This window comes from Eptesicus fuscus, chromosome 4 (genome assembly GCF_027574615.1).
Source record: "Eptesicus fuscus isolate TK198812 chromosome 4, DD_ASM_mEF_20220401, whole genome shotgun sequence".
In the NCBI taxonomy this organism is placed as follows: domain Eukaryota; kingdom Metazoa; phylum Chordata; class Mammalia; order Chiroptera; family Vespertilionidae; genus Eptesicus; species Eptesicus fuscus.
In genome coordinates, this window is record NC_072476.1 from 56,454,723 (window position 1) to 56,478,096 (window position 23,374).

Genomic DNA, 23,374 nt, shown 5'->3' on the forward strand with positions numbered 1-23,374 from the left:
CACAATAAGTTCACATTTTCTTGCTAAGTTATTTTTATCTCCAAAAACAAATTTCAACTGTTAAAACAGAAATTTAAAAAGCATTAAGAATCACAAATATACCATCTGATTCTTTTTTAGGTGAAGAGGTATTAAAAAAGAAAGGAGCAAGACTGAGAGAAAGGAAGTTGAGAAAAGCCTTAACTGAATAAATAAAGTAATAATATATCAAGTGGTATATAAACTAAAATATATATAAGATGGTTGCAATTTCAATAAGAGCAACAAACATTTGATTTACAGAGCCGCATTAAAGTTGGATCAATGGAACTCACTAACTAGAGTTTATTGAAACTATAGTGGGGGGGGGGGTGGGGAACTGTTTCTATCCTGGGGTTCCAAAACGGAAGAATAAATCCTGGAGGTACTAGAGGCTACCTTGTCAATAGGATAAAGAAGCCAGGCTAAGGATACACTCAAAGGGAAGCAGGAGGGGAGGAAGATTCCTGTCAACATATTTGACCTCTTGGATTCAACAGGACCTATAGAGGACAGCCCTGAGACTTTCATTTATGGGAGCCAATAAAGCCCTTTGACACTTTCACATGCAAGTGTGCCGATTAATACAATTCAAACGTGAAATTTATTCCACACGTAATTAGAAAATGGAAACAGATTGAGTGTTTGTGTTGCAGTGGCTCCAAAGATGTTCGTGTTCCAATCCCTGGAACTTGTGACCATTTCACCTTCCCTGGTAAAAGACACTTTGTAGATGAGATTCAAGTAAGGATTTTGAGCTGAGGCAATGATCAGGGTAGGACCAATGCAATCACAAGGGAGAAGCAGGAGGAGTCAGAGTCAGAAAGAGAGAAAGCCAGTTGCAGAGACCGGAAGAGAAAAGTAGAGATCAGAGGAATGAGCTTTGAAGGTGGAGGAAAGGGCCCTGAGCCAAGGAACACAGGTGGCCTCTAGAAAATGGAACAGATGCTCTCCCTCAGCTTCCTGAAGGAATCAGCCATGCCGACATCTTGACTTTAGCCCAGTGAAACCGATTTCAGACTTCTGGCCTCATAACTGTAAGAGAATACATTTGTGTTATTTTATTAATTTTTTATTATTTTTTTATTGATCTTAGAGAGAGAGGAGGAAGAAAGAGGGAGAGAGGGAGGGAGGGAGGGAGGGAGGGAGGGAGGGAAACATCAATTTATTATTCCACTTATCATTGGTTGATTCTTGTACGTGACCTGACCTGGGATGGAACTGCAACCATGGCATATCCGGACAATGCTCTAACCAACTGAGCTACCTGGCCAGGGCCATTTGTGTTATTTTAAACCATCAAGTTTCTCGTAATTTGTTATAGCAGCCATTGGAAACTAATACAGTAGAACATTTCACGGGAGTATTTTGGGTACTACCCAATATCCTGTACATAATTAAGAACGTTATTCCTCTAAGAAAGCTAAAATTGGATTTTGGTATGTTGAATTGAAAAATAGAATAGTAAAATATCCAACCCTAAGTCTTGATTTCTAAATACCATTCTCCATTAAGAGAAGCAAAGCCCATTAGAGAAATGTCTGATTCTGGGGCTGAAGTTGGGGAAGTACAAGATGAGTCTGGAACATCTTTTTATGTGAGAAAATAATAATAATAAATTACACAGAAGCCAGTATGAAGGAACATCCACCGACCAGACCAAGAACAATGTGAACATCAAAATAAATAAGAAAATTATAGTCCATTTTAATAACAATTTGTGAGCCCATATCAATAAGTAAATAATTTGTGAGTTCATATCAATGTAAATAAATAAGTAAATAGATGAATAAATAAGAACCTTGCACTAGAATGGCAATTATAAGTATAGAAGAAATGCTTAAATTAGAAAAATTAATCTTGGCAACCTTTATCATAACACAATTCAGCCAAAATATAGCAATAGATACTAAAACTAATGGGTGAAAGTTTGACAAAGAATGAGGTATTTACTTGGAACAACAGAGAAGATTAGCATGGTCCCAGTGTAAGGAGGACATGAAAATTCATGAAGCATTTCATATTTTTTACAAAGATACATGTACATATTTAGATATACTAATAAAAAGAATTAACAAAATTGCAAAAAGAAAATAAAGGAGTATCATTAAGCTAGCCCTGAAGACCAATCTACCTCTGCACAGAAATTCTTCCCAAATACTTAATAATTATTAAGAGAACTGAGTAACTTTACAGTAGAGAAACCTGAGAGATGCCACCATAATCAAGGATTCAGAATGATCATCACCAATAATGGAACAAATTAAAATCATAGCGCACCTAATGATATGCAATAATAGGAACACACCATCACTTGTTTCTGTCAGATACCTACCACATATGCATAATCTAAAGTTAATTGTGAGGAAACCTCAGATACACCCAAATTGAGGGCTATTATACCAAGTAAATGGTCTAAGAAAGTCAAGGATGACTGAGATTCAAGGCTGAAGGAGATTAAAGGGAAACTAAATGCAACACATGATCCTTGGCTGGGTTCTTTTGCTATAAAATATATTATTGGAACAACTGCCAAAATATGAATGAGGTCGAAAACTACCTAGAAGTAATGTAGCAATGTCAGTTTCTTGGTTTTGATACTTAGATGGTATTTAGGTAGGAGCATGTCCTTGCTTTTGGCATCACACGTAAGTATTGGAATGTATCAGGCATCGTGTCAGCAACTTACAAATGGTTCAGAGAAAAAAGTCAATTGTACCATCCTTGCAATTTTCTACAAGTTTAAAATTATTTCAAAGTAAAATAAAAAATATTTAATACTATGGTTACTTTTTTTGAAAAAATAAGCCCAGAAACTATAGTTAAATTTGTGCAGCCCTGCTGTCATAGTCAACACATGGACAGACAAGGTTGGTTATGTTGTCTTAATTATGCCTAGGCCTAACAACCAAACAAATCCCAAACATCCTATATAATAAAAGGCTAATATGCAAATTGTCCCCTTGACAGGGAATTTGACTGGGAGTTGGACCAGGGGGCGGGGCCGGCCGGCCAACCACCCTTGGCCCCTCCTCCCTGATTGGCCTCCATTGGGGCGGGCCAGCCCGACCCCACCCATGCACGAATTCGTGCACTGGGCCTCTAGTTACGTATATACGTTAAAAGCCTTGGCTCAGTGGCTCAGTTGGTTGGAGTGTCATCCAGTACACCAAAAAGTTGCGGGTTCAACTCCTGGTCAGGGCATATACCTAGGCTGCGGGATCAATCCTGGTGGGGGGGCGCATATGAAAAGAAGCATATCAGTGTTTCTCCCTCCCTATTTCTCTTTTCCTCTCTCTAAAATCAATAAAAGCATATCCTCGGGTGAGGATTAAAAAATAAATAAAAATAAAAGGTCACTTTATGACATCTGAAGGTGCACTAGCCAGGACTGTTTCCTCATTCAGACATCTGCTACTGACACTGATGCAGTAACAAAGATTTCTAATCTTCTCACATAGAAAACATGACCAATAGTTGTGTGTAAAGTATCCATTACTCTTTCCTCTTTTCTAACGCAATCCCATCCTTATTCAGGCATCGACTCCTCCCACCATTATCAATATTTTTTTCATAGAAACTGGATGGACCCTAGCACCAGTGAGGCCTCCTTGTCAAAGAGTATTGCCATCCCCCATATTAGAGATTGGTTCAGCTAATCCAATTAGTTTATGGTGGTCCTTTAGCCTCAAAAGTTGGTTCAAAAATCCGCTTGTAACCTAATAAGGATCAGTAAGTCATGAAGCAAAAGCAAAATAGAGTCCCTCTCATCCTCTCTGTGCCCATTCTGTGGAGCCTAGAACTTCTAAAGGCATTTTGCAAAGCCGACTCAGGAAAAAACTATTGTACTGGAAGGAGCAAAGCCAAGGAACTACAGAGAAAAGAAGTCATACTCACAGAGTGAAGCCGGCCCTGCACCCCTTCCTTTGTGAGTCAATTTAAAGCAGTGGCATTGAAGTGAATTTCGTTACTTCCTTCCCAAAGTATACTAACTGGTCAGTCTGTAATTTCAGGCTTGAAAAGTTGTCACAACACAGGCCAGTCTTTCCAGGTAATTTCTTATTTTGTTCCCACTCTGAAGGCTAATATGAGACTAGGGAGGGGAAGAGAAGTGAAGACAAGGGAAAGATGGCAAATTAATCTATTAGTTGAACAGAAGTCTGGACTTAGATAGGTATCTACATATACATTTAGAAGGGGGGGAAAGTTTTTTTATTTATTTAACAAGTATACATATGGCACTAACTAGGTACCTCACAGTATGCAGATGTTTTGTAATGTGAATTCATTTATCTTATAAAATATTTATGAGGAATCGTTGTTACTATATCCCCATTGTCAGTTAAAGAAATTGAAGTACATAGAGGTTAACTAACAGGCCTAAGGTCACAGCCAGCAAGCAATAAGCCAAGATTCAAATTATTATGTTATATTAATGCCAGAGAGAGAAGAGATCATTTAATGAGGATACTTTAGTACTATGTACTATATACTATAGGATATGGCATATGCAAACCTAAGATTTGCATCAGAGAAGGTCAGTATTTCTCAAATATGAGAAGAAAAATAAAGAGAACTATTAATCATTTATCTAAGACTAGTGCCCTGGTGCATTGATTTGTGCACATTGAAAGGAAATTAATTAGAAGGTGGCCGGTGAGGCGGGACTGGGTGAGACGGGCCGGACATGCCCTGGAGCCAACTTCCCACAGCCCCTCCTCTGCCAGACGCACCTGGGGCGGCGCCCTGGCTCGAAGGGCATCTGCAGAGTAAGCGGGGTCCCTCTGGCACGTGGGGGGTCCCTCAGCCTGGCCTGCGGGGATTGGACCGAAACCAGCTCTCCAACATCCCCCAAGGGGTCCCGGATTGCGAGAGGGCAGTTCACCACAGCTCAGCAGCTTTGGCGTTGAGTGTCTGCCCCCTGGTGGTCAGTGCATGTCACAGCTACTGGTCAGACAGTCAGGTGGTTGGACGGTCGCTTAGCTTTTTATATAGATAGATAGGTGGCCCTAGCCGGTTTGGCTCAGTGGATAAAGCGTGGGCCTGCGGACAGAAGAGTCCTGGGTTCAATTCCAGTCAAGGCCTCGGTGGCAGGCTCCTCCTGGCCCAAGCCCCGGTAGGGGCACGTTCAGGAGGCAACCAATCAATGTGTTTCTCTCACATCAAAGTTTCTATCTGTCTTTCCCTCTCTCTTCCATTCTCTCTGAAAATCAATGGGAAAATGTCCTTGGGTGAAGATTAAAAAAAAAAAAAAATAGAAGGTGTTTAGGTATATAGTAGAAAATCTGAATAATTTTAATCATCAACTAGGAAATAGTATCAGACACAATTTTCATGTTTGTCCAATACATTGGGTGCTGTTACTCACTCAAGTCTGCCTAATTGATACCTAAATTTCATTTCCCACCACCTTTACTGACTTCGGTTACAGTTCCCAGAGAAGGTTGTTCTAACAAATATTCTCCAGGCTTGGAAGGAAAGGAAAAGAAGGAGGTAGACCTCTGAACTAAGGCTAAAGGAAGCCCTGTGTTCTCCCTGAATAAATCCTCCTTTGAGGTAGATATAATAGAGAAGATGAGTAAAAAGGGACCTTTCTTCAACCCATCATGACTGAAGTGCTTAATGATGCCTTTAAATATTTAAATGCTGCAATGTCTAAATTTTAAAAGGACAAACATAATATTGAGCGTTCAGTAAGGTTAACAGCATAATTTAAGCCCGTTTTGCTTGCTACAAGGAAATTGATCAGAAACAAATCATCAATAAAACTTCCCTGGGCAGTTTTTAAGCTGCCTGGCTCTTTAAAATCAGTCCCTAAGCCCAGCTAAATTCTAAGAAGGCAATCAACATTACTGTTAAATTATTTTGTTGCTGTTGTAGTTAGCATCTTCACTTTATGTCAAATATGTTACCCTTACTCTACTTTTTAAGTTTTCTCTCCATTTCTAGTGTCTGAAAACATGCCATTACATTTATACTCTCCATAGTATATAGAATATAGCAGCTTAAACAAATAAGTCTGAATAAATTAATTTTAAATGCTGCAGAGTGGGAGTCCTAAACAGAGGTTGCAGTTATCACCCTAACCTGCCTCATGCATGCTGCCTGTGGAAGGTGAATGTGTGCTTGGTTCCCCTTGCTCAGAGGCCTAAGTTCACTTTCCTCCTCTGGCTTCGCTGAGTACAAATACTTGAGGCACTATTCTTGGATTTCCTTCAGCAAGGAACGTCTTCTGTCTTCCCAGGGTCTTTCCCATTTTTTAAAGTGCATCGCCAAGTGTTCCTTCCCTGACATAGAAGGAACATTAACTAAAATCAACAGAACTAGGTTTTAGTCCAGTCTCTTATTCTGCTTGCTGTGTAATCTTGGATAAGTTATTATAAACTTCTTTCAATATTACTTTGTTTCTTCAAGCTCAAGGTTGAACTGCAGGAAACACTAAAAACTGATACCTAACCCTAGCCAGTTTGGCTCAGTGGATAGAGCATTGGCCTGCAGACTGAAGGGCCCCAGGTTCAGTTCCAATCAAGGGCTCATACCTTGGTTGCAAGCTCTATCCCTGGCCCTGGTTGGGGTGCATGCAGGAGGTAACCAATCGATCGTTGTTTCTCTCTCTGTCTCTCCCCTCCCTTCCACTCTCTAAAAATCAATGGAAAAATATCCTCAGGCGAAGGTTAACGAGACCAAAAAAAAAAAAAAAAAAAAAAACTGATGCCTGCCCTGCTGGTGTGGCTCAGTAGTTGAGTGTAGACCCATGAATCAAGAGGTCACTGGTTCATTCCCAGTTGGGCTCGTGCCCAGTTGCAGGCTTGATCCCCAGTAGAAAGCATGCAGGAGGCATCCATTCAATGGTTCTCTCTCATCATTGATGTTTCTATCTCTCTCTCCCTCTCTCTGAAATCAATAAGAACATTTAAAAAAAAAACTAAAAAAAAAAACTTAGGCCTAATAGGTCTTATATCCATGTTTTCTTTGACCACCACAGTGTTTTTTTATTTTTTAAACATTTTAAATTATTTGCCAACATTTTAACATTGAGTAGAATGTTTTGAGTACAATCTCAAGAATACAGAGAAACCATTTTTCTAAATCTATATAGCACTTATAAAATTATTTTATTATTAAGTTTATTGTACATTTATCATTTTATCTTTGCTTTTATAATACACTAGAGGCCTGGTGAATGAATTTGTGCACCAGTGAGGTCCCTCGGCCTGGCCTGCGAGATTGGGCCGAAACCAGCTCTCCGACATCCCCCAAGGGGTCCCAGATTGCAAGAGGGTGCAGGCCAGGCCGAGGGACCCCACCAGTGCACAATCGGGACCAGGGAGGGACATATGAGGTTGGCCAGCCGGGGAGGGACTGTGGGAGGGCTCCAGGGCATGTCCAGCCTATCTTGCTCAGTCCTAATCTACTGGACCCCAGCAGCAAGCTAACCTACCAATCGGAGCGTCTGCCTTTTGGTGGTCAGTGCACATCATAGCGACTGGTCAATGGATCAACTGTCTGCCCCCTAGTGGTCAGTGCACATCATAGCGAGCGTTTGAGCGGCCTTAGCATATCATTAGCATATTACATTTTGATTGGTTGAACGGCTGACCAGACAACTGGACATTTAGCATATTAGGCTTTTATTATATAGGACTAGAGTCCCGGTGCACGAAATTCGTGCATGGGGTTTGTGTCCTTCAGCCCAGCCTGCACCCTCTCCAATCTGGGACCCCTAGAGGGATGTCCGACTGCCCGTTTAGGCCTGATCGATCGGGCCTAAATGGGCAGTCGGACATCCCTCTCACAATCCAGGACTGCTGGCTCCCAACTGCTCGCCTCCCTGCCTTCATGATTGCCCCTAACCGCTTCTGCCTGCCAGCCTGATCACCCTCTAACCACTCCCCTGCCAGCATAATTGATGCCTAACTGCTCCCCTGCCAGCCTGTTTGCCCCTAACTGCCCTCTCTTGCAGGCCTGGTCCCTCCCAACTGCCCTCCCCTGCTGGCCTGATCGCCCACAACTGCCCTCTCTTGCAGACCTGGTCCCTCCCAACTGCCTTCCCCTGCTGGCCATCTTGTGATGACCATCTTGTGTCCACATGGGGTCAGTCATCTTTGACCACATGGGGGCAGCCATCTTGTGTGTTGGAGTGACAGTCAATTTGCATATTATTCTTTTATTAGATAGGATTGCTAGTCACAACCATGACATTTTCTGGTGAGTAACTGAGCAGGAATGCAATTGCAATTTTAGGTTCCTGTGGGAAAATGCAATGTTTTTATAATGCATTTTCCAGAAATGAATTGAAAAAAAGTGAGGATTCCTTGTGATTTTGTGATTTTATAAATTCATATGCCCACTAAACTAGATTTAACTCTTGGTATAATTAGTTTTGATTTCACAGTTTATAAGGTTTGCTGATATGATAAAATTTAGATTGTGGCTAAAGTTGTTACTATTTTTTTAAAGCCAGTTTGGTAGCTGTGTGGAATATAAATAGTTGTAATTTGTATCATTGGGGCAGAAATATTAATCATGCTCTGTTAACTGTGATTGTTAGCTATAGTTATAAGAAATGTTAATCATGCTGTTAATCTTAATTGTTCTGTTCTGACTAGAGAAAGCATATTCTAACCTGGCTGAGAAGTATACACCGCAGCCCAGGACATGGGAGTTAACCTGGAATGCAGTCCATTCTCCTTGTCCCTCCTTAACCCTCCTTATCTGAGACTGCCTATTATCATGAAAAGATTAACAACCTTTAACAATGGAGATTAATTAACCCAGCCCGAATTGCCCGTAACCTGTAACCATTGCACACATTCTTATTCCTTTTGCCCACTTCCCCACATCATCTCTGTCCTTCTACCCATCTAAGCAGCTGGCTTATAGGAAGGGGTAGAGCAGATTTTCATAAATGACTTGCTGCTCTCCCATACTGCCAGAATTTTTGGAATAAACACTCATATATGATTCAACCCTGTCTCTGCTTAATTGGCTCAAGTCCTGACAGGCAGCCCGAACCTATGGGTTGTGCAGTTTCAGTATCAAGGCCAACCAAATCTGGTTCTGTTTTCTCTCAGCTGCTTATCTTTCACATGAGAAAATATAGGAAGAAAAAGCCAAAAATCTTAGCAATGTTTACCAAACATCTAAAGTTAGTTTTCAAACACCATTCAAAAAAAGTAGAAAAAGGGAAATGATCCATGGAAAATCCTACAGGGGAATTTTATTTTAAAATTCATTTCACAGTTTAAATGTATATATAAGTGTGCCTGTATGTGGATGCCTGACATACATTAAATAACATAAATTAGATGCACATGAGACTTTAAAGTAAGTAACTTGAAAATATACGATTAATGCATTCCTGTTTTTAGGCTTTGAGTAGGCAGCCCTCTAGGAATTACAAAACAAATTTAGGAAAAGTTTATCTTCTGAAGTAGAATCCATTAGGCTTTTATTAAATGAGTATTAGTTATCTGGATAATTAACACTCTGAAATAACATTTATAATTGTTATGCTAGTGAATCTGGATAGTCTACTAAAATCCTTTCAGGGAAACAAAAAAATAAACGTGTGTGTGTGTGTGTGTGTGTGTGTGTGTGTGTGTGTGTGAATACAAAAAATAAATAAAACTATAGCTTACATGACATTTGAAAAAACTAGACCCAAAGAGTAAAAATTCATTTGTCTCCAGTTCCACTCTTTCAGGAAAGAGTTTCCAGGTGTCCCAATATTTGGCCAAACATGATGTTGTAGGCAGTTAGACAGACATGAGCGGAGCCAGGGTTATGGGCCAGGTACAGAAGGTCACTAGGTGGAAAGCCCCAGGTGTTAGCAAAAGACAATTGTAGGGTGGGATCTAGCTCCAAGGTGACTTTTCCTCCCCTAGCATATCACTGGTCTTGCAGTTTGGAGCCCCTGGCCCTTCCCCCCTAGAAATAACATCTAGCCTCAGTTGTATTTCAGCTCCAGGCCCAAAAGCAACAAAACTGACCACAGCCAATGTGAGGACCAGCTGCATGGAATAATGACCCCCCTGCCCTGGTGCCAGCCAATCCATCAGTGGAGACCACAACCCTGACAGGACACACCTGGAAAACTGCTGAATATTCTATTGAGATCTTCCGCTGGGACCTCCCCTAAAATCTCCATCCTTAAAACCCTTAGGACGAAGGTCCCAGTGCACTCTCCCTCCAGGGAGCATGCCCATGCCCTCCTCTTCCCCTTCCCCCTCTCTGCCCCAGGCACATTACCATTAGCTTCCTCACTCCTGAACTCCAAAGGCCCTTCTTTTCCTCTGTAACTTATTTCCTAAGCCCATTTCTTCTAGGAATTACTTCTTCTGCTGCTGTGATGGACCAAATAAATGCTCTCTTATTGTTTGGATCTTGGCTCTGAATTCTTTCCTAGCCAGAACCCAAGTACCAAGGTTGCTGAATCCAGGTTTGGTCTGACCCACCAGTCAGACACCTGGTTTCGTTCCCACCACCTACAACAATTATTGTAGGTTTTTCCTGTGAGTGTGTTTTGGAGTAAGATTAACATTTAAATTGGTGGTCTTGGTAAAGCAGATTGGCCTCCCCAGTGTGGGTGAGCTGGGCTCATCCCACATGGTGAAGGCCTAAGTGAGAAGGCTAAAAGGCTAATTCCAATGTAACCCTGATGTTTGGGGGGGCTAGCAATCAATCTGTGCAGTAACCTAATGTACATTCTTGATAACCTATAATTTAGTCACTGCCCCTTTCTCCACAATCTGGTCTTGCAAGACCTGTTACCTAAATGCTCACATTTTACAGAGGCCATAAACCATGGACAATACACAACCCCCGGAGGGAGTTATCAGCGCTGGCGCCAGGCCAGGCCCTTAGATATGGTCTCAAAGCCCCCAACACACGGGGCTTTTTGCAAAGCCCACGAAAGGTCCGGAAGTCCCATCCATATTTGGGGGACAAAGAAACTAAAGGGGATAAAAGAAGAGCTTCCACCACATTGGTTTGCTCAGACTTGGGAGGCAACTCCTCTGAGACCGCCGGCGTAGTAAAGCTGTAACTCCATTTCTCTAAGCGTCGCTTGGGTTTCTTCGGTCTTCTACAACATAAGAACAAGCAGGATGATCCTCCCCCAGGAAGAGAGAACGACTCCTGCCTGCCTGAGACATCTTCTTTGGGAGGTATGTCTCCCAAGACCAATTATGCTTGGATGGACTCACAACCCTAAGATGCTCACAACAAAGGCTGAAGAGCAAATCCTAGGTTAAAGGTGTGGACGAAAGGGGCCACACGCTAACCTGACAAGCTCAGGGGAGGCCTGCATGGCGGTCTTGCAAACTCAAAGACCAAAAGTAACCACAAAGGATGGTCTGAAATTATACCTTTAACTAAAAGCAGTCATGGTGGGTAGTCACCTCCTAGGCCGGGTAGCTTCCCTGACAAGGACAACTTAACTGAGCCTATCTGTCTTTTTGCATCTATAACATATCCTTGGAATGTCAGGGTAACTTGTAACTTCCCTTTTCCCCAAACCCCTCAGGCCACAACCAAATGCCCTGGGCTCCAGGACAGGAGACCATAAATTCCTTCTCTGTTATTGATATCACGTTAATTGTTGACTGTTAATTACCCTGTACCCACTAAGTAAAAGAAGTCTGTGTCTATCATTTTACTCTTTATCCAATCCCAGAGGTTTCCCCACTTTACTCTCTCAGGCCTCTCTAATCTATCACCAAGGGATTTCATGTCACCCACCTACCTCTCCTCCTTTGCTTGCAATGTATGAAAAATGGTAAAAACCACCATTCTCTGGAGTATTACCCCAATCCGTTGTGATTCTGCTTTCCGGCAACTGTCGACAGTTTGGCTCAAATAAGCTCACAAAAATTCTTTACAGGTCGGAATGTTTTTGCGTTAACCAAGGTGGGCTCACCTGGAGTACATGCTGCCCATCACCTCTCTAAAACACAACCTCAGTCAATCACCTCTCCTCCCCTTCGCCCCTGCTCTTCATCTTCCCATTCCACCTCTCAACACTGGCAACATCACTAAATTTTAGAATTTTCCACGTCGTTAAGGAACAGATAGTAAGCATATTTTAATCTCAATTTCTGATTCAAATTTGTTAGTGAAACCAAAATATGGTGGTCTGAGTTCATTGTCTCACAAAACTGAAGAATGGATTCACAGACAAAAAAAAAAAACGGTTAGCGGAAGCAAAGTTCACTGAGAGAAGCCAGTCCTGGGAAAGGTGCAGCTGGGGTTTCAGGAGCAGGCCAGTGTCCAGAGCTTCCCTTCCATGTGGCAGCTGGGTGTAGTTCAGCATCCAAGTTAATTAAAGTCTATTAGTCCACGTGTGGAGGCCCACATGGCCATAAGCCACATGGGTGCAGGGGTGCATATCTCCTGCCACAGGAGCCTCAGGAACCCAGAGAGAGAGAGAGAGAGAGAGAGAGAGAGAGAGAGAGAGAGAGAGAGAGAGAGAGAGAGAGAGAGAGGGGGGAGCGGGGGAGAGTGCAATTTTTTATCTAGTGAGAGATACATGCTTGCTAGTTTCTGATTGGTTCTTTTAAATAATTCTGCCTCAGCAACATCATTGGGATTGATTATATGCCTCACTGCCTTGTGATTGGTTATCTGCAAGCTGCCTGTCTTAGTAACAACCATATGTGTGTGTGTGTATATATATATATATATATATATATATTTTAATTTAATATATTTTATTGATTTTTCACAGAGAGGAAGGGAGAGAGATAGAGAGCCAGAAACACCAATGAGAGAGAAACATCAATCAGCTGCGTCCTGCACACTCCCCACTGGGTATGTGCCCGCAACCAAGGCACATGCCTTGACCAGAATCGAACCTGGGACTTTTGAGTCCACAGGCCAACGCTCTATCCACTGAGCCAAACCTGCCAGGGCACAACCATATATTTTAAAGCTGTGTCTCCAGCTGGCGCTCTTCTTTGCCCCACCCCACCCCCACCCCCAGCTGGGTTGCCTTAGCAATTCCACCTAGCTGGATCTAGTTTTCCCTGCCCAGCTAGGTCTAGTTCTAGGTCATTTTGTCTGTCTCTGTGGTTTTTCTCCAAACAGGGCTCAGTCAGCAAGTTGTATCCTGCCCTTGTCTGCAACACTCCACATCCCAGTCCCTCTCTACCTAGCCTTCTATCTCCTCATTAGCACTGACTTTCTTACCCACTGTATTGAGAATTAACAAGCAAGTGTAAACCACGGATAGAAACGATTAATTAACAATATCTGCCATGGGTGAAAGCAGTAGCTGAAAAGTCATGCATTCACCATCCCTGCTCCAGATTTTATAATTGATACCCTTTTAAAATACACATGAAGAACAATGTTGCAGAATCATTTACTCAGATAGCAATGTATCTTATTCCCACTCTTATATGCGACTCTCAGAAGAAATGCAACTGCCATTTTATTACAGGTGCCCAGACCCTTAGCAAAACAAACTTCCAGTTACTAGGTTGGATAATCTGAGTGGGGAGAGGGCATAGAATTGTGTTTGGACTCATTTCCGAAAATGGCTCAGCCTGGAGAAGGAAGAGCAGCTTCTGGGAGACTAGTGAAGACACAGGGAGACTGTGGTTTTCACCTGAGGTGCACATCCACAAACCCTCGCTCCCAGTACCAGAGACCAGGCGGGTAGAAGGCTTTGGAACATCCTGGCCTCAAAGCCCTGACTTCACAGACAAGGCCAGTCTCTGAGACAAAGCTTGAGTCAGTACAGAAACCCCGGATGAAGGCCTCTGAGTCTTTCAGCAGCAGCAATACGTGAATAAGGGAGAGAAGCAGCTCTTTCCAGGAAGAACATTAATGACAACCAACACAATGGACAAGGACCAGGATCTTCTCCCATTTTTCACTCATGTTTGTACAACTTTAAAGAGAGGTAGTAGGTTACCACTGCATCCCCTCCCCCGTACAAAATAAAAAAGATTAGACTAAAAGTATAAGGCTCAAAAGCCACATTTAATTTGTAACAAAAGTATATTGTTCCCAAAAAAATTGCAGAGCAAAATCATACCTAATACACAAGAATTGCAAAACAACAGGAAAAAATACAGGTAAAATAAATAAGTTCAAGTGTGCATCACTAGAAATTCCACAAAGCTGGGAGAAAGGGTCAGAGGATCTCATGGGTAAATGAGAGGAACAAAGGATGAGAATAGTCCTGCTGGCATGGCTCAGCGATTGAGCGTCGACCTATGAACCAGGAGGTCACGGTTTGATTCCCGGTCAGGGCACTTGCCCAGGTTGTGGGCTCGATCCCTAGTGTGGGGCTTGTAGGAGGCAGCCTATCCATGATTCTCTCTCATCATTGATGTTTCTATCTCTCTCTCTTCCTCTCCCTTCCTCTCTGAAATCAATAAAATATATATATTTTTTTAAAAAAGAATGAGAACAGAAGCACTAATAGTTTAAGCCATTTGTCCAAGATCACATAGCTAGTACGAGAGCTGAAACACTAACGTGGGTCTTCTGATTCTTGTGAGACTCACAGAGCCAAGGTGAATCGCTCTTAAGAAGCATAATTCATGTTTTGTTTGAAACTCTGTAGGGGACTGGAGATCAGGTGACTGAAAGTGCTCTATGAGGGCCCCATGCAAGATAAGGAGAAGTGAACAGAGCATCATAAGGAACAGGTGGCCCAACCATAACATAACGTGTGTGATGGATGAGGCATGGCAGCAGACTGAGAAACTGTAGCAGAATTTAGAGTAAGCAGATCTAAATTCGTCTCACTTCTTTGCAGACAGTCCCTAACCTCGTTGAGCTTAGGAAATGCAGCTAATGTACCCAGGACATGGTAGGCACTAGATCAACATTCTCTGAGTAGAGGTGCAGTGAACTTAATTCAAAAACTTAGAAAAGAATCTCTACAACAGATCAAAACATCACAGCAAGTTTCTTGAAGAAAGTGATTCAGGGAGAGAATTATCTATTTGGTGCAGGTTTTTTATAGCTTTAACTTGTGGTCTGTTTTGAAAACAGGTGCCTTTTAAACTTTTACTTATATTTTTTAATGTTAAATGTCTATATTTTGTATATATTACAATATTTTCCAAATTTCTGTTAATTTCCAAATGTCTATGAGATCCTACGAATTCCAATTTTGTCAGGTCCATTAAAATTCAGGAACATAATCCTGAAACCTGACAGAAAATTAACATGTACCAAATTTCATTGTTCTCCAAGTCTTTTGCTAGGCTCTCGTTTTCTATATTTCTACTTAATACTTTTGCTTTTAAAAAAAAAAAGTAAAGGAAAAAGGAAGTGAGTATAAGTAAGTGGAATATATTTTTCCTCTTCATGGCATCCAATCAATCCCAATTGCTGATTAGACTGTTCTCAAAACCTCTTTTTTTTTTTTTTTTAATTTCTTTATTGATTAAGGTGTCACATATTTGTCCTCATCCCCCCATTCCCATCCCACCCCTCTCCCCACGCAGGCCCCAATCCCCTGTTGAACTTAACCGTTGGATAGGCTTATATGCATGCATGCAGGTCCTTTGGTTGAACTCTCCCCCTCCCCCCACCCTCCCCCTACCCTCCCCTATCCTCCCTCTGAGGCCCGATAGTCCGATTGATGCCTCCTTACTTCTGGTTCTGTTCTTGTTCCTCAGTCTATGTTGTTCATCATTTCCTCTAGATGAACAAGATCATATGTCACTAGATATTTACTAATAAGAACTGAATGTGAGACGAGCAATAATAGTTATGCTGACAGGCAAATGAATCAATCTGTAGCGAGCTTCCCCCTGGACCAACAGTTCTTTTGAGACCCAATTTCGATGACCAGTAGTTCCTTATGTGTACATGTCAGCACTGACCCCTCAGCTCTGGATGGTGGACAAATGGTGGTAACGGAGGTCCGACTCCCTCTGGTTTGGTCTCGGCCGAACCCAGGGGCACGGCGTCACCTGGACTAAGGGGCACGTGGCCTCACCCTTACCCAAGGGGCGCGTGGTCTCACCCGGGCCTGGGACCCAGCCTCACCCGGATGGATCCAGGGGCGCACGGCCTCACCCGGATCCAGGATCTGGCTTCACCCGTACCCAGGGGCACGTGGCCTCACCTGGGCTTAGTTTCACAAGGCCTCACCTGGATCCAGGGACACATGGTCTCTCCCGGACCCAGGGATGCTTGGCCTCTCCCAGACCCAGGGCCACTTGGGCTCACCCGGGCCTAGGTGCACGAGGCCTCATCCGGATCCAGGGACACATGGTCTCACCCGGACCCAGGGACGCTTGGCCTCTCCCAGACCCAGGGCCACTTGGGCTCACCCGGGCCTAGGTGCACGAGGCCTCATCCGGATCCAGGGACGCATGGTCTCACCCGGACCCAGGGACGCTTGGCCTCTCCCAGACCCAGGGCCACTTGGGCTCACCCGGGCCTAGGTGCACGAGGCCTCACCCGGATCCAGGGACACATGGTCTCACCCGGACCCAGGGATGCTTGGCCTCTCCCAGACCCAGGGCCACTTGGGCTCACCCGGGCCTAGGTGCACGAGGCCTCACCCGGATCCAGGGACACATGGTCTCACCCGGACCCAGGGATGCTTGGCCTCTCCCCGACCCAGGGCCACTTGGGCTCACCCGGGCCTAGGTGCACGAGGCCTCACCCGGATCAAGGGACGCATGGTCTCACCCAGACCCAGGAACGTTTGGCCACTCCCAGACCCAGGGCCACTTGGGCTCACCCGGGCCTAGGTGCACGAGGCCTCACCCGGATCCAGGGACGCATGGTCTCACCCGGCCCCAGGGACGCTTGGTCTCTCCCAGACCCAGGGCCACTTGGGCTCACCCGGGCCTAGGTGCACGAGGCCTCACCCGGATCCAGGGACACATGGTCTCACCTGGACCCAGGGACGCTTGGCCTCTCCCAGACCCAGGGCCACTTGGGCTCACCCGGGCCTACGTGCACGAGGCCTCATCCGGATCCAGGGACGCATGGTCTCACCCGGACCCAGGGACGCTTGGCCTCTCCCAGACCCAGGGCCACTTGGGCTCACCCGGGCCTAGGTGCACGAGGCCTCACCCGGATCCAGGGACGCATGGTCTCGCCCGGACCCAGGGACGCTTGGCCACTCCCAGACCCAGGGCCACTTGGGCTCACCCGGGCCTAGGTGCACGAGGCCTCATCCGGATCCAGGGACGCATGGTCTCGCCCGGACCCAGGGACGCTTGGCCTCTCCCAGACCCAGGGGCACGTGGCCTCACCCGGGCCTAGGTGCACGAGGCCTCACCCGGATCCAGGGACACATGGTCTCACCCGGACCCAGGGACGCTTGGCCTCTCCCAGACCCAGGGCCACTTGGGCTCACCCGGGCCTAGGTGCACGCGGCCTCACCCGGATCCAGGGACACATGGTCTCGCCTGGACCCAGGGGTGTGTGGGCTCTCCCAGACCCAGGGGCGCTTGGCCTCGCCCGGGCACGGGATCCAGCGTCATCCGGGTCCAGGGGCACTTGGCCTCACCCGGACCCGGAGTCCGGCCTCACCTGGACCCAGGGGCATGTGGCCTCACCTAGACCCAGGGACGTGAGGCCTCACTTATACCCAGAGGCGTGTGACCACACCCGAGCCCAGAGGCGCGCAACCCCGCCCGCACCCGGGTCTCAGTGGGGCCCCGTCTTCCCGATCCCAATTCCTGCCGGTCAATCCCCCCTCAGCAATTCCCCTGGCCATCCTTCCAGAGCTCCAGTATGGCTGCTGCAGAACTCGTCGGGCGGCGGCTCGGCGAAGCTCCGGTGCATCCGGTGCATGGCGGTGGGCCAGTCTGGCGTCGCTGCGTCGGCCCTTGGGTCTGCATCGGTGGCCGGTCGCCGAGCATGCGCACCTGGCCGCTTCCGGGGCGTTGAGATTCTTGACGGACTCAGAGGTCAGCAAGCGCGGAGTCTCCCACCCCATGTCTCATAGGGGCTCGTCTGTCCGTGCTTGGCTGCCAGTGGAGCCGTCCCCTCAGCCGGAGACCGCCGGGGGAACTGCGCTGAGCACGTTCCAGGCCGCTGTTGTATCGCCTGAGCCATAGTTCTTTTGTGTCGCCTGAGCTGTAGTTCTTAAAGTGTGGTCTTTGGGTCACCGGCATCAGCATCATCCCACATACCCCTCTTTTATTCTAGTTGTAGAGCATCTACTCAGCCAGCCCTATGGTGGTCTTGGATGGTGTCTGCTCTGCTCTCTTGTCGTAGTCTCAAAGTTGTTGTGGTAGGCAACAATCAGGCTTCCGCCCTATGCCTCCATCTTGGTCCTCCTTTGTATAGTTAAGTCTTGATTGTTGTTGGTGTCACTGGGGGGGCTCTCTTTGTCTATAAAGGAAGAGTTGCTGTGCAGGAGACACGTTTATGGGCCGGGTCTTGGTGCAGCAAAGCTTTGGCGCTCACTGAATATTCCCGTTGAATGTGTCCCTTATGCACGTGGTTGAAATCTGGTGTCATCTCCCACAGACCACTAGATGCCCTCGTTTCTGGGTCTCCAATGGGGTGTAGATCAGCTACTGCCTTAGGCACTCAGCAAGGATTACAGCAAAAACTGTAGTTTCTTCCTCCTGTCTGAGTGGCCCTGGAGCAGTCCGACTAGAACAGCAGATCATCTGGTCCGCTGCCAGAGGGCAGTCCACCCACATGCATAAGCCGTTGCTTGGGGCGCAGGTGTGCCTGCAAGACTTGCGGGGCAGGTCTTCAAAACATGCGGGGCGGGTCCCAGGGCGGGGCGGGGTCTCAGGGCGCCAACAGGCCATGGTGCGGCGAGCCGCGATGGCTGTGAGTCTGGTCCTTCTGCCTTCCAGGTATCTAAGTCCCTTCGTTCCGCACTCCAGCGCAGCAAACACTGATTGCTGGGCGCACCTCTGCAAGAGACCCGCCTCTCCCCGCAGGCATCTGGGTCTCCCGGGGTTCACCAGAAGATGGGTTTCAGGGTGATGGAGAGCTAATCTCCCTTAGGTTTGGAACAAAAGCCCCTTTCCCCCGCCACCAGCCAGACCCACGCACCTCCACACCTCATCCCCTCCGATTTCGCTGGGTGCGAGGCAACAGAACAGCCTTTAACCTCCGCCGCCATCTTTTTTGTACTTCTTAATCCCTTCATTTCAGTCAACTCTACTGAAGTCTAGCGCCGCCGGGAGGTGCACGGAAAGGGCGCCCGGGCCTCCGTCCGGTGCGCGGTGCGCGCGTCCCGCAGAACCAGGCGCACGAGGGCCGCGCGGCTGGGACGGGCGCTGGGCGGCCGCCGAGCTCCAGGCACCGCCATCGCTGTGTTCCGGACGTCGCAGCCGCGGCGTCCCTCCAATTTATACTTCTTAATCCCTTGAATTCAGTCAACTCTACTGAAGTCTAGCGCCGCCGGGAGGTGCACGGAGAGGGCGCCCGGGCCTCCGTCCGGTGTGCGGGGCGCGCGGCCCGCGGCACCAGGCGAGCGGGGTCTGCGCGGCGGGGACGGGTGCTGGGAGGCTGCCGGGCTCCGGGCGCCGCCGCTGCGGCGGCGTCCCCAGCGTCCCGGGCCGGGCGGCCTGCGGGGGCGGCGGAGTTGCGAAAGTTAGTGAGTTTCCCAGGGTTTCGCCCGGAATGGGGTTCAGTGCAATCGGAGCCGGTGCTCAGCGCACTCCGGAGCCTTTATCTCCTTCCTGCCAGTGAACTCCGGCCAGGTCATCAGCCGCCCCCTCCTCTCCGGTTCCATCCTCCCCGCAGGCGCATGTGCTCGTGTCTCCGCCCGTTTCTCCATACCTCAGGCTTTTACGGCTTCCCCGACTGTCCCCGTGGCCTTCTCCTTCTCCCCAGCTGTGGGCATTTCAGTCCACCAACTTTCCTGTGGTTCTGGACGATGTCCGTTCTGACCTCTAGTTGTATTTTTGAAATTGTTGTGCCCGGCTGCAGGTTAGGTGTTTAACCTATGCCGCCATCTTGGTTTCTCCCTCAAAACCTCTTAAATGAGACAATTTTTGTATAAAATTTTCAAATCTTCAGCAACTATTCGGTGACCTTTACATATATAATTGTACTCAATTTTATTTATTTTTACCAATTGTGGAATATATATATATATATATATATATATATATATATATATATATATATATACTAGTATATATATATCACAAAACTACGTTAATAATGGACATACACGCCTATTATATGTGCTTTATAAGCAATAATTGCCATAATTCATTTAGCTACTTATTTCATACTACAATATAAATACTACAATATAACTGAAAAACAGGAGCTTCCTCATTTGAATTACTTTTCTTATTTGACTAGTTTTATCCACAATACATAAAATAGATTAGAATGTGACTAAACTGCTTCTTAATTGCTCTCTGAACAAGTTCTAAATACTTCATTATTATCTAAATAATGTGTAATTGTGGGTATGACTTCAATATGGAATAACCTGCTCTTGGCTTTTATTTCTTAAGAGATATCATATCACTTAAATTGCTTTCAACCCAGATGTGACATCTTCTGTACATTGATAGATGTATTATTGATATACATGGTCTAGATGTGACAAATTGTCTCTTTTTTCTTTGATTAAAATGAATTATCACACTGCAACAGCTAGCTAACTTATCACTCATTCACAACACTTCAGTTTTAAAAAGCGTGTTTCACGAATACATTTGTGTTTCTATATATGCAACCCAACTTCATTTCTCCTGACCCACAAGGCATATAAACTTCTACTCCCCTGCAATGGAAATCTATTGTGTGACTCCCTGACCTCCTTTCCACTTCTGGTCACAGCAACCCAATTTTCCTTTGGAGAATCTCCCCGAACCAATTTTCAGTTGCTGTGATATGAGTAGGGCTGACCTTATCAATCCTTCAACCACCCCACCCCTAAGAATAGGCATATGAATTTTGGGCAAGCCCTGCCCATTTTGGCTCTTTCTTGTCCTTCACTTACAACCAGAGACCTCTGATTAACATGCCCATGACCTGATTTTCTTTCCATTTAGATAGTGTTATTCAAGATAGGATAAGTGGGTAAAATAATTTGGCATCTCCGTTACTTAACACAACAAAGATTTAATTTTGTTCACATCATAGTCCAATACTAGTTGGGCTGCCTCTTTTACGGCATAGGTATATTATTTTACGACATAGTTTCCAAGGTCCTACCAATTTGGGCAGGGAAAGCAGGAAAAGGCATCCTGGCTCCTCAGCAGCTTGAAATAAATATGACATGGGTCACTGCTGCCCACAGCCCATTGTCCAACCTGATCACTTGGCATCAAACTAACTGAGGAAGGCTGGGGAAATGTAGAGCAGCACATCCATACCCACTGAGCAGCAACTATCTGTACCAGACAGGGCTCTCCAGAAGGAAACAAACAAACAAACAAAAACAGTAGAATGTGTGTGGGACAGGGGAGGGGTGGGAGAAGATTTATTTTAAGAGACTGGCTTACATGATTAGGGGGGAGGAGGGATGCTGGTATATCTGAAATCTGCACTCCAGCAGGCTGGAGACTCAGACAGAAGTTGACACTACAGACTTGAGGCAGAAATTCTTCAGAAACATCCGTTTTTGCTCTTAAGGCCATTCATTAGTTGGATGAGGCCCATGCACATTATTTAAAGTCAACTGATTATAGATGTGAACCACATCTATAAAATATTTTCCCAGCAACACCTAGATTAGCATTTGATTAAATATACCACATACTATAGGCTAGATAGGTTAACATATTACATTAACCATCACACTATCTCTGCCAAAGATCAAATGATTTTTATTTCTTATTTTCTTCTCATAATACTGCTGTGGAAACAAACATCTCTGCTCTATGGTGGGAGATTAGAGTTATGTCCTATTGTTCAACATATTCCATGTATCTCCTATGCCATGAAGCTAAATGTTTTAACAATACAAAAATATTTGTCTGGTCATCAGGATGCTAATTGACTTCTAAAAGCTTAGCTAAATTCCTGCATTATATTTTTAACTCCTTCCATTTAAGTATTCATTCATTTATTCAATTAATATTCTGAGTACCTAGTCTAAGCTAGATACACCAAAGGTCCCCTTTTCAGGTCAGATATCTTCATCAGCATACTAAGGGGGAATAAATAACCATGGTAAGAATTTAATGACAAAGCAAGAGAAGCTACCTTTCATGGTTTCTGTGGATCAGGAATTTCAGAGCAGCTGGGCTGGTAGCTCTATCTCAGGGTCTCTCCTGAGAGCACAGGCCGTGCTGACTGCTGCTGCAGTAATTAGGAGGCTTAACTAGGACGGCAGGTACTACTTGCAAGGTGGGTCGCTCAGTTATCTGGTACGTGTTGGTGCTGGCTGTTGCAGGAGACTTCAGTTGTTCCCTATGTGGGCCTCCTATTAGAGCTGCCTGTGGGTCCTTACAGTTGGCTTTCCCCACAATGAGAGCTGCAGAAGGCCAAACAGAAGCTTCAATGCCTTTTATGACCTCGGCTTAGAAGTCACACACTGTCATTTCCACTGAATTCTATTGGTCACAAAGATCAGCCCTGTGGTCTGTGTGGGAGGAGACTACACAAGAACTTGGGTTCTAGGAGGTAAGGGTCATGCAGGACTGTCTTAGAGGCCAACTACCACAGTAACATGTGCCAGTCCTTTGCTTGAAAAACCTTTTGTTTACAGATTCAGCTGGCTCACCCTACGAAATACGTTATATGGCTCCATAATTTATATATTCAGATCTGACTAGATCATGAGCTGAGATTTCAGTTAAATTTTGCTTGGATCTAAAACCACTGCCTTAGGTGAGAGAGTAACAAATGAAAAAGACACTCCTTTCCTCACTGAACTGGTAGCCCAGAAATTCTTTGAAGAGTTTCAGCTGGAAGCCGTGGACACTAGACAAAAGCACACACACACACACAAACCAGTCATCTCCCTCAGCCCCAAAAACACTATTTTAGGACTCACCTCCTAAAGTAGTGTCCTGTCTTTGGTGACAGGAGCAATACAGGTAATAACTATTATTTGGGCATTTACACATATTTACAAAGTTTAAAAACTATGTAATATTGCCTTATGCATATGTCTTAATATTCCTGAAGTTTCCATCACATTGCAATGAAAATATCCAGATCACTCAGTCTCAAATAAGATATAAATGTTAATAGAATAATATTTTTTTATTTTTTTGTAATGGGTACAAATTTGAAATGTGATAATGAAGTTCATGGAAGCTATTGGAAAGGCTCCAATAGCATGGAAAAAAATGTGATAATTGCCATTATGAGCTTGGTCATCATTAGGCTGGGTTATGTCAGCAGTTTAGTTCTAGTTCTTATATTAATCAGTTATAACAATAAACCAGTTATGTACTAATATCTGTTTCACAAAAGATTAGATAGA

The 23,374-nt window shown here is 45.2% G+C and overlaps 1 long non-coding RNA gene and 1 pseudogene across 1 annotated transcript; one reads left to right on the forward strand and one right to left on the reverse strand.

Moving 5' to 3' along the window:
- Positions 1 to 603: 603 nt before the first annotated feature.
- On the reverse strand, positions 604 to 22,420 carry LOC114232612 (uncharacterized). Its single transcript, XR_003618697.2, has 3 exons — positions 22,147 to 22,420; positions 3,916 to 4,111; positions 604 to 1,053 (listed from the first exon to the last, which is right to left on the reverse strand). It is a non-coding gene; the product is annotated as an uncharacterized LOC114232612 (long non-coding RNA).
- Positions 1,946 to 2,046, forward strand: LOC114232623 (U6 spliceosomal RNA; annotated as a pseudogene).
- Positions 22,421 to 23,374: the final 954 nt, after the last annotated feature.